Here is a 14,411-nt window from a genome sequence, read left to right as displayed (position 1 = left end):
CCCCTCTCGGATGAGTCAAAACATATTTAATGGGAATAATTATCTGAAAAAAAGAAATATTTTCCACTATTGTTTTTATAATACTTTTCTGTATCCTATTTTTGTCATTAATCAAGTTCATAAAAATAATGAAAGAACATCCCGAAATTTTAAAATACTGAAATGTTATTGCTTTCATTCAAATTTAAACAAGGGAAGAGTATAAGAAATTTGAAGTTCCATTTATTTCCCTACTAATTTCCATTCTATTGTCTTTCTCCCTGAAGGCAACTGCTTTTATTAAGTTCATGTGTATATGCACATCCATAAATAACATGTAGGATTATTTTGCATGTTTTTAAATACTATTGTGCTGCATGTTTTAAATGGAAATGTGTTTTCACTCAGCATTGTCTTCAACATGTATCCATCAAATCTATCTACCGTCTTATTATCTCTCTGTGAACCTATTTTTTGTTCCTTCATTTTAAACCAATGAACAGTATTTTATTATATGAATAAATAATAATAGAGGGACATTTAAGATGTTTTCAAATTTTGTTCTTATAATGCTTCAGTGGACATGATAGCACTCTTCCATACTCATGTTTCAAGTCTGCTGGTATTTCTAGAGCAATGCTGATCAAACTGTGTCAAAATTACTGTAGTGTTATCGGGGCAATTTCCTATATCAAGACCATCATTTAAAAAATGACAGGAGAGGATAAAACAGAGTGGGATTGATAGACTAGAATACCAGGGTTTGTAACATATAATACTGTAGATTGCCTACACAGACGATGACCAACAATTCCTTTTGTCCCAGCATGTTCTTGTCCCCTCTCCTTCAAGAGGTGATGATATCTATTACCCCATCCCTTAAATACAGCCAGGCTTTATGACTTCTTTTGGCCAAGAGAATGGGATGAAGTGTTATCCAAGTTCTGAAGCCTGGGTCTGAAAAGGCCTGGCATGTTCTGCTTTTAGCCCTGAGCCACCAGATAAAGACATCCATTGCCCTCTGGAGAGTCCAAGTGAAGAGAGAGAAATCTAGCTACTCTGGCCACCAGAACTGAGGTGCCACAAAAAGGACTGAAAGCAATTTCAGTCAGTCAGCTGCATCTCACTCTCTAGGAAGATGCTTTTCTTTTGTTTTTTCAAAATATATGCTTTCATTGATTTTTAGAGAGAGAAGAAGGGAGAGGGCGAGATAGAAACATTGATGAGAGAGGAACATCATGGATCGTCTGCCTCCTGCATGCCCCCTACTGGGAATTGAGCCCACAATCCAGGCATGTACCTTAGGGGAATTGAACCCACAACCTCTTGGTTCCTGGGTCGATGCCACACCGGCCTGGCAGGATGATGCTTTTCTACAAATGAGGCAGAAGACAAAGAAATTAACTTCCCAGCTGGGTCCATGCATGAATACCGAATACTGAGCAAATATGTGGTTTTTGTTTTATTCTGCTGAGTGTTAGGTTGGTTGTATTAGGTCTTGCACATAATAAAAGACTATTGAAATGCTCATTATGGGCTATGCAATCCTGCAGGATCAAACCTCCAAAATCTATTGGTTTGTAAACTCAAAGACCTATTTATAAGTCAGTTTATATGTCCATTTGGGTTGGCTGGGAGCTTTGTTCTATATCTCATACCAGGAAAGAGGCTGGAAGATCAAGAAACCTCTCAAAAGTTTCTAGTTGCCATGACAGAAAGAAAAACATAGAAAATCTTTTTTTTTTTCTTTTTAAATATATTTTATTGATATTTTTACAGAGAGGAAGGGAGAAGGATAGAGAGTTAGAAACATTGATCAGCGGCCTCCTGCACACCCCCTACTGGGGACGTGCCCACAACCAAGGTACATGGCCTTGACCAGAATTGAACCTGGGACCCTCGAGTCCACAGGCCGACGCTCTATCCACTGAGCCAAATCGGTCAGGGCAAAACATAGAAAATCTTGCACTAGCAATTACATGTTTTAGCACACAAGTGATACACATCCCTTTTCTTTGTATGTCATTAGTCAAAACTTGTCATATGAATCACCCAAGCTTAGTAGGACTAAGAACTGTGAGTATGTAGGCCTGATTTAAAGATCATATAGCAATATGGCAGGAAGCCAGCAATATTTTGTGGACTATATTATTTCTATGTGCTTTGTGTCTACTTTGATGCGACCTATATTTTTTACTGTATTGTGATTTAAAAAAAAGTTTGAAAAGAAAAACATCTCTAAAATATATTTCTCAGGGTGAGATTACTAGATCATAGAGCAGGGACATTTTCAACCCAGTTTTATAAAATATTTTTCAAAGTGGCTGCACCAATTTGTACTCCAGAGTTTTGTAAAGCAGCCATGCCCATCTGTGCTTTCTGAGAATTGTCATTCCCTCACATTCCTACCAAAATTTTTAAGTATTGCTAAATTTTTTTAAAATTTCTTTATTGATTAAGGTATTACATATGTGTCCTTATCGCCCCATTGCCCCTCCATCCCCCCACTCATGCTCTCACCCCCCAGGTGTCTGTGCCCATTGGTTAGGCTTATATGCATGCATGCATGTCCTTTGGTTGATCTCTCCCCCTTAACCCCACCCTCCCCTACCTTCCCTCTAAGGTTTGACGGTCTGATCGATGCTTCTCTGTCTCTGTTGTTAAATTTTTAATTCAGGTAATTTGTTATTTGTAAAATATCCTGATTTTTCCTTTTATTTGTAGGTCCTTAATTATTAGTGAGTCCTTAATAATTAGTGAGGTTGAATATCACTTTACATATTTATTGACTTATTCTGGTTCATTTTCTGTGAATTGCCTGTTCATATCCTGTGCTTATTTTATACTGGTTGTCTGATTTTTTTTCTCATTGGAATTTTTAATATGTTCCGGCTACAAAATTTTTCCAAGTAACATATTCTCCCCATCCTTCTATTTGTGATACACATTTGATCCCTTTTCTTAGCAGAGTTTAATGTGCTAGTCTTTTCCTTTACGGGTTTGTGCTTCTGTCTTGACTAAAATTTCCTACCCTGAAATTATAAAGATGTTTTCTATAACATAATTTGATATTTTTTACGAAAAATTGACACTTCATAATCCATTATTTTTCCACCAATACATAATACTTTGTTTCACACTAAACTTCCATACATCTGCTGTATTTTAGGTTTACCGAAGTTGTATAACGGGCACAGTCCTGCCTACAAGAAGGCTGGACAATATGATGCCTAAAGCAAAAAATTTAAAACAATAATTAAAACCGACTCTAACTTATTCTTTTTAATTTTATCATCCACAAGCAATTCTAAACAACGTCAGTCACAAAATCCTCCTCACTGCCAGGTGTACCGCTCCCATTGCTCCACACCCCCTCGGTATGTCCATTGCTCCCTCTGTCCTACTGATATAATTGTGAACCAGAGAACACATATGAACAGAGAGACCACATGGCTTAAATTCCAAAATGATAATAAGCATTGATATCTGATAGGACAAATTTTCCTTCCTTGTTTTTCTTGAGTAAGTCCTGTTCTTGACCTTTTTCTAATCCATATTGATTTTGGCACCAGTTTGTCTAGTTCCACAAAAACAAAACCTGTTTATGTTTTCATTGCATTGCATTAAATTTGTAGATCCATATTAGGAGAACTGTCATTTTCTGACATATTGAGTATGCTCATTCATGGATATTATTTACTCTTTCATTTTGTTCTGTCTTCTTTAATACTCAGTAATTTATACATGTCTCCAAAATAAGTCTGTGTGCTCATTACATGAATTCCTTAACCCCATGGCTTATTGTTGTTATTATAGCTGGGATTTTTCCTGAGATAAATTGGTATTACTGGTGTATGAGACTATCACTGATTTTTTATTTATTTTTATTTATTTATTTATTTATTTATTTATTTATTTCCTTGATGTCTGTAGCCAAATTTATCCGAGGCCCAGCAGAGGGGATCAGGGCCCATGCGCCAGAGTGTTTCTGTGGCAGCCTTCTGGGCCAGTGCCTATCACTGATTTTTTAATACTGAGATTAAAAACACCAAGAATAATGCTGAAGTCTCTGATTCTAAAGTTGGTCTATAGATTTCATTACATCTCTTTATCTCATGTCTGTATTTTTATTTTTCTTGTCTAACTGCAATGCCTAGTTCCTCCATTACCCAGAATAGTAGAAGAAATATCATGACACTTTCTGATTTTACAGAGAATCTTTTTTACATTTCATCACTGAGTATGATCCTTGCTATAAGTTACAGTAGATAGCTATTATCAGGTTAAGGATTTTTCCTTTTTATCCTAGTTTAAGATTTTTAATCATTAGTAGATGTTGAATTAATTTTTAATAAATATATTAAAAGGGTATTAAAATAGAAAATTAACCAGTTTCTAATATTAAACTTTTCTTGCATTCCTTATATAAACCCAATATAACCATTGTATATTTTGATAGGTTTTTGCTGATTCTTTTTTATGGTTTTACATCTATATTTAGTGAGTTTGATCTGTATTTTTCCTACTTGCACTCTAATCATTGGGTTTTGTTCTGAAGAGTTTTTACCCTGATAAAATATGAGGAGTATTCTCACATTTTTTATTCTCTGCAAGTTTTGGATTACATTGAGATTAATTGTTCCTTAAAATTTTAGTAGAACACTTCTGTATCCATGTGTAATTTTGAAGTATGTTTTGAAAATCTCCCAATATATGCTTTTTGTTAACTTTTTATTATTGACTTATAACAATTCCTTTTGGGTTAGAAAATGAAAGTGTAAAAATAACATTCTTAATATGTTTGAGCCTTGCTTTAGGACATTGATAGCATACTTATATAAATTCCCATTATACTTGAAAAAAATGTCTAAATGTTCTTGGGTCAAATGTTTTATGTGTATCCTTTTTAAACATATAACTCCTAAATAAATATCTTACAGAAAAAGTTTCCTCTTGAATTCTATAACTCTTATATCTAAATACTTGCTTGAGATTTCCATCTTTTGATAGCACAGATAATTCAAAATCAACACGCTCAACTCATAATCCTTCTTCCTTAACCTTTTTCTCCTGTGTCATATCTTGGTAGGGATAGGACTGACTCCAACTTGATTTACTGCTATCTAGCATGATCGTTTTTGTTCTCCTCAACTTTAGCTACAAGAGCGATGGTCTTGGTGATTCGAAATTGCCATTCTCTTGCTTAAACATTTCAGTGAATCCCAATAACTTACAAGTTAGAATTCAATTTCTGTAATACTATCTTCCAGGAACTTTGTGCAGTAAACCTTATCTAGCTCTCTTTTCAACTCTCACCATTTAAGTCATTATTTTTGCTCCCATTGCATTGTTCATAGTTCTCTAATTACTGTGCCATTCCACATGTTTCTCTGTTCATTTGTACTTTTCCCATTCTCTCAGACTAATTAACATCATATCTTAAGACACAATTCAGGTATTATTTCCTGCAGAAAACAAAATTCTTCTCTAAATCCTTTGCCTCATCTTCTCTGATTCATTGCAATAAAAAGCCATTTAGCAATATTATTGCGGCACTTGAAGTTTATTTTTAAATTTTTTCTGCCTGTCTATATTCCCTTTTTAGATGGAGGTATAATGGACATATAACACTTTATTAGTGTCAAGTGTACAACATGATTCAATATTTGTATCTATGTATGTTCTTTATATTTTATTGTTTGAATTTTTCTTACTCTCATTAATGATTTTATCTACTTGATATATCAATAATGAGAAAGATGCATAGAAGCTCCATTTCATTAATATTATAATACCCTGGCTTTCCTCAGGTAGATTTGTCATTTTCTCTGTGTGTAGCTGTCAAGTATTTTATGGTGATACAAAATTAGCAATTAATTTTGCCTAAGAGGATATTATCTAAACATTAAGTAAGCTATACCATCTTTCTTTGGGTTAGTATGATTTAGTAAATAATTATGCTCCTGCCCTTAACTTCCGAGGTGAAGCAAGTTAGCCCAATAAAACATATAATTATGATTCTAAAAAGATGTTAAACTCTATGAGTCTCAGTTGTCTCACTTATATAATGACTGTTTTGATTATGATAATCTCTAATATCCTTTACAACTCTAACACTGTATTATCCACATTTTCCATCTAGATTTGTAATGTGCCAAAGTCCTCCATTTACTCTAACATGCATTTGGTCAGTCTCTGAAACAGTATTAGGGCAGATATTCTATGTAATTCTAATTCCCAACTGAAGAAATCAAAAGTCCATGTTATTTGATTGAAAGAAAATAAACCAGTTATTTTTATAACCATGGCTTTCATTGTAGTCATGCAAATAAAATATTCAAGTTGAAATCTGTCTTAGATTTTGATCTGTTCTACAAATTGTTTGAATCGCATAATCGCTAAGTAGAAACAGAGAGAAGCAAGTTCAAGGTGAGGGAAGCAAGAACAGAGATGATGCCTTTATCTCAGCAGGAGAATGTAATTTACAATAATTTGTACACCAATACCGAAAGTCTCGCCAAAAACATTTCATTCAAAGGCTGCTGGCCAGCAGGCTTATCATCAAATATAACACAATTCAATAAATAAATATTAATCCTCTCATGTCTAGCACAAAGGGTAGTAAAAATTTAAAGCCAGAAAGGTTATTAGAAGTTATTAATTCCAGACTTCTCAATTTAGAAACAGAAAATTAGGACCCAAAGATTGATTTACCATGCTGAGTTTAAAATAGTATGGTTCTGATAAACATGTATTGATTATTAATTTATTTTACTTAAAACTTGTCAGAAAAGTCTTACCTTATGTCTATATAGGTTTGTATCTCCCTTTTCACTGCTTTAGCCAAATTGTGTATTTTGCATAAGAACTGATTTTTGTTTCATTCTTCACAATTTTTACAACTGTATCCTCACATATATTTAAAGAAAATTCAAAAACTATGCTGAGACACTGGAAATACTGTGACTCAAATATTTTGAAAATCATTTTTTATATCAACTTCAAAATACTGCCTCTTAATTCAACTGTTTCTTCTCCCCAGGGCTGACAAGTGTTATATTTTTGTTCATTATCACTGGCATGGCTGACTATGACTAAAGAATCTTCACATTATAAATTTATCAAGTTGACCTAACTCTAATTGGATTTCCTTCAAAATATCTCTTCAAGACCTTGTGGGTTAAAGGATTTGATGGGTCCATTTTATTGGCACTGAGTTCTATGACTGCCTGTAATCATTCCTAATAGTTTACAATATGATTAGAACTATTAAACAACTAGAACTTTAAGAAAAATTTATTATAAACTCACTCCATAGAGGAGAACAGTTACCAAAATACTAGCTTATGGAAGCTTCTTCAGATAGCCCTTTTGCTACAGTATATAGTACTTCAGAGATAAAGGTTTTCTTCAAGGTTGCCTAGGCCAGTGGTTCACAAGGTGTGGTCCCAATACCAGCATCATCAGCATCACCTGGGAACTTGCTAAAAAAGCAAAGATCTCAGTAGCTCCAGACCTACTCAGTCAGAAACACTGTGGAGAAGGTAAAGCGATCCATAACCCTATGATTTCATATTCTCCAGCTTATCCTGATGCACATTCATAGCATTTCAGAAACTTATTTGAAGAAATGCAAGTTTGAGAACAATTAACTTAGATCATCCTGTATATTCCCTGTCTTGTTGTTTTAAATGGGGGTAAACAAAATACAGAGAGGTATTATAGCTCCATTTCATGAATATTATAATACCCTGGCTTTCCTCAGGTTACACAAATACTCAGGATGAGAACACACATTTCCTTACTCGTGTATAAGTGAGGTGTAGAATATTAGAGGTAAAACAGACTGAAATCAATATCATCAATGTATTTTACCTTCTTCTGTACTTCTGTTTACTAGTTACTATACTCATAATTATTTAATGTCTATCCTTTATACAGAATTTGAATCTCTATGAAGTGAGAGACCATAACTATTTAGATCGTCATGAATTCTGCAGTCTTCACAGTAATCTGTAACATAGTAGCTACTTAATAAATATTCATTGATCAAATAATGATTGACTCTATAAATATAAAACTATTAGACTCAAAATAACACTGAGTTCCAATCACATTCTTTTTCTAATCTGGTAAACTTTTAATAAAAACATTTGTACTCTACTGATTCTCATACATACATAAATTGACAGTTTGGAAGGAGTCACTGGAAGGTCAAGAAGAATGAATTATACTGTTTAGAAGTATGTTCTAAAGTGTTCCAAAATAGAGACTACATGACATCTTTGACTTACCTCTGACTCATAGAGACCTCTGGAACAAAGGAAGAATATTATGTTTCTATATAAAAGTACAACTCAGAAGAGAGAATAATCAGTTTTTGATTTCTAAGTACAGATCTTTATTACTTAACTATGGCACTGACAAAAATATATCTTCTCTTTAACAAGTAAATCAACTATAATTCATCCTGATATTAATATGGATGTATATATCCAGTATATGTCAAATTTTCCTTTTTTAGCTTAATTGAAAGCTATATTCTAAAAGAATATCTGAGACTTTACAGAAGAACCTAGAATAATGAAGACACATGGATAAGGCTTATAACAAAAGGCAAAGCATTAGTGTTTAGACAGGAGCAAAAAACAAAACCATAGGCCAGGCTATAACACATTATAGTTCATGTGGGAGCTCTGGAGCAGACGTCTGTATCTAGATTCCACCTCTGATATGTACCAGTTGCGTGACCTTGAGCACGTCTCTTTTTCAGTTCTTAAAATGTTGGATAATAATAGTACCTTTCTTGTAAGAATAAGAGGATTCAGTACATTAATATACATAAGTACTTAGACATAAACGTTAGCTATTATTATAGAGAACAGAGTACTAAATTTGGACCTAAACCATGTTCTACATATTTCTCCAACTACGTGCTCTCAAAATTAAAAACAAACTGGCGAAAGAGTTCTTTCAAGTAACTAGATTTATGTTTCAAATACAGATAGCCCTCTCTCCTCTGATCATCCCACCTGAACTCAAGATCTAGGTCAACCAAATGGTATTCTGTGCAAGTACTTTGAAAATGGCAAAACACTACAGAAATAAAACCCAATAACAAAAATATCAGATTTCTTTGTACAACTTTCCATGCCTTTCTGGCCTCTGACCGCTTCCCTTGCCACCCTCACCATCCTTTGCTAAAGCTTCTAATGGGCCTGTGAACACCTTACTCTTCCTCCTGCTTGGAAAGCCGCTCACAGCAAGTGTTCCCATCCTCCAGGCTCTGCTTAAAAATCACTTTCTTGGGAAAACGTTCTTTCAATCAGGGAAAGGTAGGGAAAGAAAGCCTCTGTGAAATGCTTTCATATTAGCTGTACTTGGGCTATCATCATCATAAATTACACAGAGTTGCCAAAAGTACGTTACTGATGTATGTACAGAAAAAGACACACAAGTTGTAATTATTGTAACAGCTTTATTAATTTGTTTCCCATACTCACAGCTATAAGCCTACTTTTGCCCACCCCTGTATATGTAATGTCTGTCTAGCATGCCAGACCTCAAGCACCCCAAAAGTGAGATGATACGTGTCCACCTTGTCCGGCACATAGAAGACACTTAGACAACAAACCAACAAAAGCTGCTGCCTGAATTAGGTGAATGAGCCATCCATATAATCTGGCAATGAATAAAGTAAAAGGAGATGTTCAAGAGAAAAGCCAGATTCCCCATGTTCTCCAACACTATCCTTTTATTTTATAGACCTAAAAAATGTCCCAGTGGGTTTTGTGGGAAAATAAAATGTTTTTGAAGTTGGCCCATAGAAAATAGCTGAAAAAAAATAAGACTGGTGCTGGATTTTTCCATAAACATACTGAAAAATTAAGCTGCTTCTGCATACACATTTCTGACTGTGTAAATATACAATGAGGACATGTTTTGCTTTTGTGTATCTAGCACAACTCTAAATATTGTTTTTAAAAACAGTAATCATTTGATTGCTAAATTAATTTTGGATTCTAAAAATAATCCACTGGTCCCACTCTCATCAAAACGTTGGGGGAAGTCTGCAGTGAGGCCAGACCCACCACACGTAGCAGATGCAGTGGCGGCTGCCAAAGGAGAAAGCGAGGCTCCAGGTACCTTCTTTTGGTTGCTTTGCAGTCCAGTGACAACGCTGCAAATATGGATGTTGTCCAAATTCAGAAGAAACAGCATAATTGTTTATTTGAAATACTGGTCAGGCCCAAATATTGACTCTCAAGAGAAACAAATGTAAGAAAGGACAGAATGTACATTTTTATCCTCAGCAAACCTTACAAAAACAAGATTCCACTTGGGGAATGGTGAGAGTCGATGGGGGAAGTAATCTAAAACAGAGCTAGTCAAACCCTGGCCGGTGTGGCTCAGCATTAAGAGTGTTGGCCTATGCACTGAAGGGTTACAGGTTTGATTTCTGTTCAAGGGCATGTACCTGGGTTGCAGGTTCTATTCCTGATGCTGGTCAGGGCACTTGCAGGAGGCAACCAATCAATGTGTCTCTATCCTTGGGTGAGGATTAAAAAAAAAAAAAGGTAAAACAGAGCTAGTCAATTTCTGTTAAGAAACTTTCAAATAGTGCTGGGGTTAGTAATAGGGAACAAATTGGTAGGAATTAGCAATAAGATAGTAGAGTCTGCATAAAGTACATTAAGAAGAGATGCTGAGCTGTAGGGAAGTGAGAGATTCCCAAGTTAGGCTCTCAGCTGCTCCTCCCCTCCAAGTGTCCCTGGATAATCCAGCACCATTTTCTTGTTCTCCCCTCCATACCTTCATTTTACAAAGCATCCAACACCTGAAGAAAAGTGTAGACATCAAAGAGATTGAAGAAAAGATTCCAGAGAGGATGGAGAAGAAGGATGGAGGCACGATGAGAAAAGGAAGAAATTAACTGATCTTTTATATATAATTTAGTCGTCATCACACTCTTATAAACCATACATGATTGTGGTGAGGGTAAATTATTTGCCCAGGATCTCATAGTGAGTAAGTTTCAACACCATGATTTCAGCCTGCAGTCCATGCATCTTCCACCATCTCCCTTAGATTCTTGTTACCCTCTCTTTACTGGCCCTTTCTCTGTGTCAGGCATGCAAATACAACTTCAGAAGGCTCTCAAATACCTTCTGAATTGCAGGCTTTTGACCTTTTTCTGACTCCCTCTTTCTCCTAACTAAATCACTTAAGCCAGTGGTTGGCAAACTCATTAGTCAACAGAGCCAAATATCAACAGTACAATGATTGAAATTTCTTTTGAGAGCCAAATTTTTTCAACTTAAACTTCTTCTAATGCCACTTCTTCAAAATAGACTCGCCCAGGCCGTGGTATTTTGTGGAAGAGCCACAGTCAAGGGGCCAAAGAGCCACATGTGGCTCGCGAGCCGCGGTTTGCCAACCACTGCCTTAAGCCAACACTCGTACAGTTTGTGCTCTCCATCTAAAAAGTATCCTAAACCATTCCAGTGTCCTTTCATGTATTTGGAACATCACCATCTTCCTAGGCATGTTCTTATGTAGAACTGTGTTTCAGGACACTCCTCTGCTTAATGAAGCCAGCTCCATCTCACCTCAGGCATTCAGTCACTAACTCAACCCAATCCTTTTTTTTTATATCCATTTATACTAATAATACTCTCATATTGAAGACAAAAACTGAAATTATTACTATGGTTTAATAATAAGTTTTAGCTTTGCACTCTATATTCTATGTTGCAGTGATTGAACTCTTTGTGGTCAAAAGCAGCTGTTGATAATACATAAATGATGATGCATCAGAAACAATAAAATACTTAAGCACAAATTTAACCAAAAAGGTGAAAGTTCTCTACATTGAAAGGTATAAGACACTGATGAAACAAATTAAGGAAAATACAAATAAAATGAATTAGAAAAATTAATACTATTAAAATGTCATCTATAGATTCAATGCAATCTTTATAAAGATTCCAATGGTATTTTTCACATAGAAAAATCAATGCTAAAATTCATATGGAGCCACAAAGACCCTAGTTAGCCAAAGCAATCTTGAGAAAGAACCAAGCTAGTTGCATCCCATTTGCTGATCTCAAACTATATTATGAAGTTATCATAGTCAAAATAGTATAATATTGGCATAGAAAGAGACACATGTTTCAATGAAACATAATGGAGAGGCCAGAAATAAATTAATTGATGTATATGGTCATTAACCTAATATTTGACAAGGCAGCCAAAACACACACACAAAGGGGAAAAGACAGACTCTTCAATAAATGATGTTAGGAAAACTGGATATTCACATGCAAAAGAATGAAATTAGATCTCTATCTTACAACACTCACAAAAAATAATTCAAATTAAATTAAAGACTGAAATATAAGACTTGAAACCAAAAAACTTCTGTAGAATAATAATAAAGAGGTATTGACAGTGGTCTTTGCAATGATTTTCTTGGGCATGACAGCAATAGCTAAGAAACAAGTGTAAAAATCAATAAGTGTAACTGCATCAAGCTAACAAGCTTTCTGCACAGCAAAAGATACAATCAAAAAAAATGAAAATTCAACCACGGAAACAGGGGAAAATATTTTCAAACCATGTATCTAATAAGGAGTTAATATCCAAAATATGTAAGGAACTCATAAAACTCAATAACAAAAGAAAGCAAATAATCTGATTTAAAAATGGGGAAATGACCTGAATAGAGATATTATTCAAAAGAAAACATACAAATTGCCAACTAATACATTAAAAAATGCTCAACATATTTCATCACTAGGAAAATGAAAATCAAAACATGAATAAGATATCTTCTCTCAGATAGGCTATTACCAAAAGACAAAACACCAGTGCCAGCAAGAAGGTGAAGAAAAAGGAGAATAGTTGTACAAGTTGTTGGTGGGAATGTAAATTGGTACAGACACCATAGAAAACAGTATGGAGGTTCCTACCAAAACTGAAAGTAAAACTACCATATGATCCAGCATTCCCACTTCTCAGTATCTATCTAAAGGAAATGAAACCACTATCTTGAAGTGATATCTGTACCCCCATGTTCATTGTAGCACTATTCACAATAGCCAAGACAGGGAAACCACCTGTGTTCATTAATGGATGAATTGGTAGAGAAAATGTGTGTGCGTGTGTGTGTGTGCGTGTGCGTGTGTGTGGGTGTGTGTTGTGTAGGTGTAATATCTCTATGCAGTCATGGGAAAGAATGAAATGCTGCCATTTACAACAACATGGATAAAACTTGAGGACATTATGCTAAGTGGAAAAAGTCAGACAGAGAAAGAAAGGTACTATGTGATCTCACTTATGTATAAAATTAAAAAAGCTGAACTCATGGAAACAGAGTAAAACGATGGTTCCAGGGGGTGGGGTGGGGAAAATAGAGAGATGTTGGTAAAGACTATAAACTATCAGTTATAAGATAATAAATTATGGGGATATAATGTACAGCATGGTGACAAGTTAACAATACTATATTGTATACATGAAAATTGCTGTTATTTGCAGATTTTTAATATTTCCTACAACTTTTATGATATTATAGTATGTTAGTACAGTTTTGGTAATATTATTACATTTAAAATCATTTTTCTTGAAATATTAATGTTTATTGCATGTAAGAAATACAAAAAAAAAATTGCGATTAGCTTTGAGGAAAACCAAGATGGTGGCATAGATAAACACCTGTTCTTGCTGCTGCTCACAACCACATCAAAACTACAACTAAAAGACAAAACAACTATCATCCAGAACCACGGGAAAGCTGGCTATGTGAAGTTCTACAACTAGAAGGAAAGAAAAAAGCGCATTGAGACAGGTAGGAGGTGCAGAGGCGCACACGGAACGGACTGGCAACTGGGTGCGCTGTTGTTGTTGTTTTTTTTTCAATTGGGAAGGAGATACAAGCTCCTAATTGCTCTGAACTCCAGGTCCAGGCAAGACGCTGGGGACCCAGACTCATACAGGGAGAAACTGGACTGTCTGGCATCCGGCCAGAACACAAGGGCCGCTTTCTCTCAGAGGTGCTCCCAGCAATCATTGTTTCTGCACTGGGGTGCCAGATGTGGAGACACAGAGACCTCTCCTGTGTAGGGCTGACTGGCAGCCATTGCTATTTACTCTGCCCTGGTGATTCCCAGAGACCCCACCCCACCCAACTTACAACCACACCCAAGCTGTGCACAGTGGCTTTTGTATATGAATGGTCTATCCTTTCTCAGCTTAAAACCTGTCAAACTGCAGCTGGGTCATAGAGCCCCAGAGCTTCCAAAAGAAGGCCCAAGGCTGGGAGCAGCAACCTGCCTTGCTTCATAGCTGGGCCTCATCTGGGCACTTTCAAACTCCTTACAAAGAGGAGGAATCTGCAGATCTCTCTGTAGCTCCTGCTGGGTGGCCTCAGG

General features: G+C 35.6%; 1 pseudogene; it reads right to left on the bottom strand.

Moving 5' to 3' along the window:
* Positions 1-3,900: 3,900 nt before the first annotated feature.
* LOC114234346 (small nucleolar RNA SNORA5) lies at positions 3,901-4,017 on the bottom strand (annotated as a pseudogene).
* Positions 4,018-14,411: the final 10,394 nt, after the last annotated feature.

The sequence above is a fragment of the Eptesicus fuscus genome, chromosome 13 (assembly GCF_027574615.1).
Source record: "Eptesicus fuscus isolate TK198812 chromosome 13, DD_ASM_mEF_20220401, whole genome shotgun sequence".
In the NCBI taxonomy this organism is placed as follows: domain Eukaryota; kingdom Metazoa; phylum Chordata; class Mammalia; order Chiroptera; family Vespertilionidae; genus Eptesicus; species Eptesicus fuscus.
The sequence above is the reverse complement of the archived record's forward strand: the minus strand, read 5'-3'. Positions and strand labels throughout refer to the sequence as shown.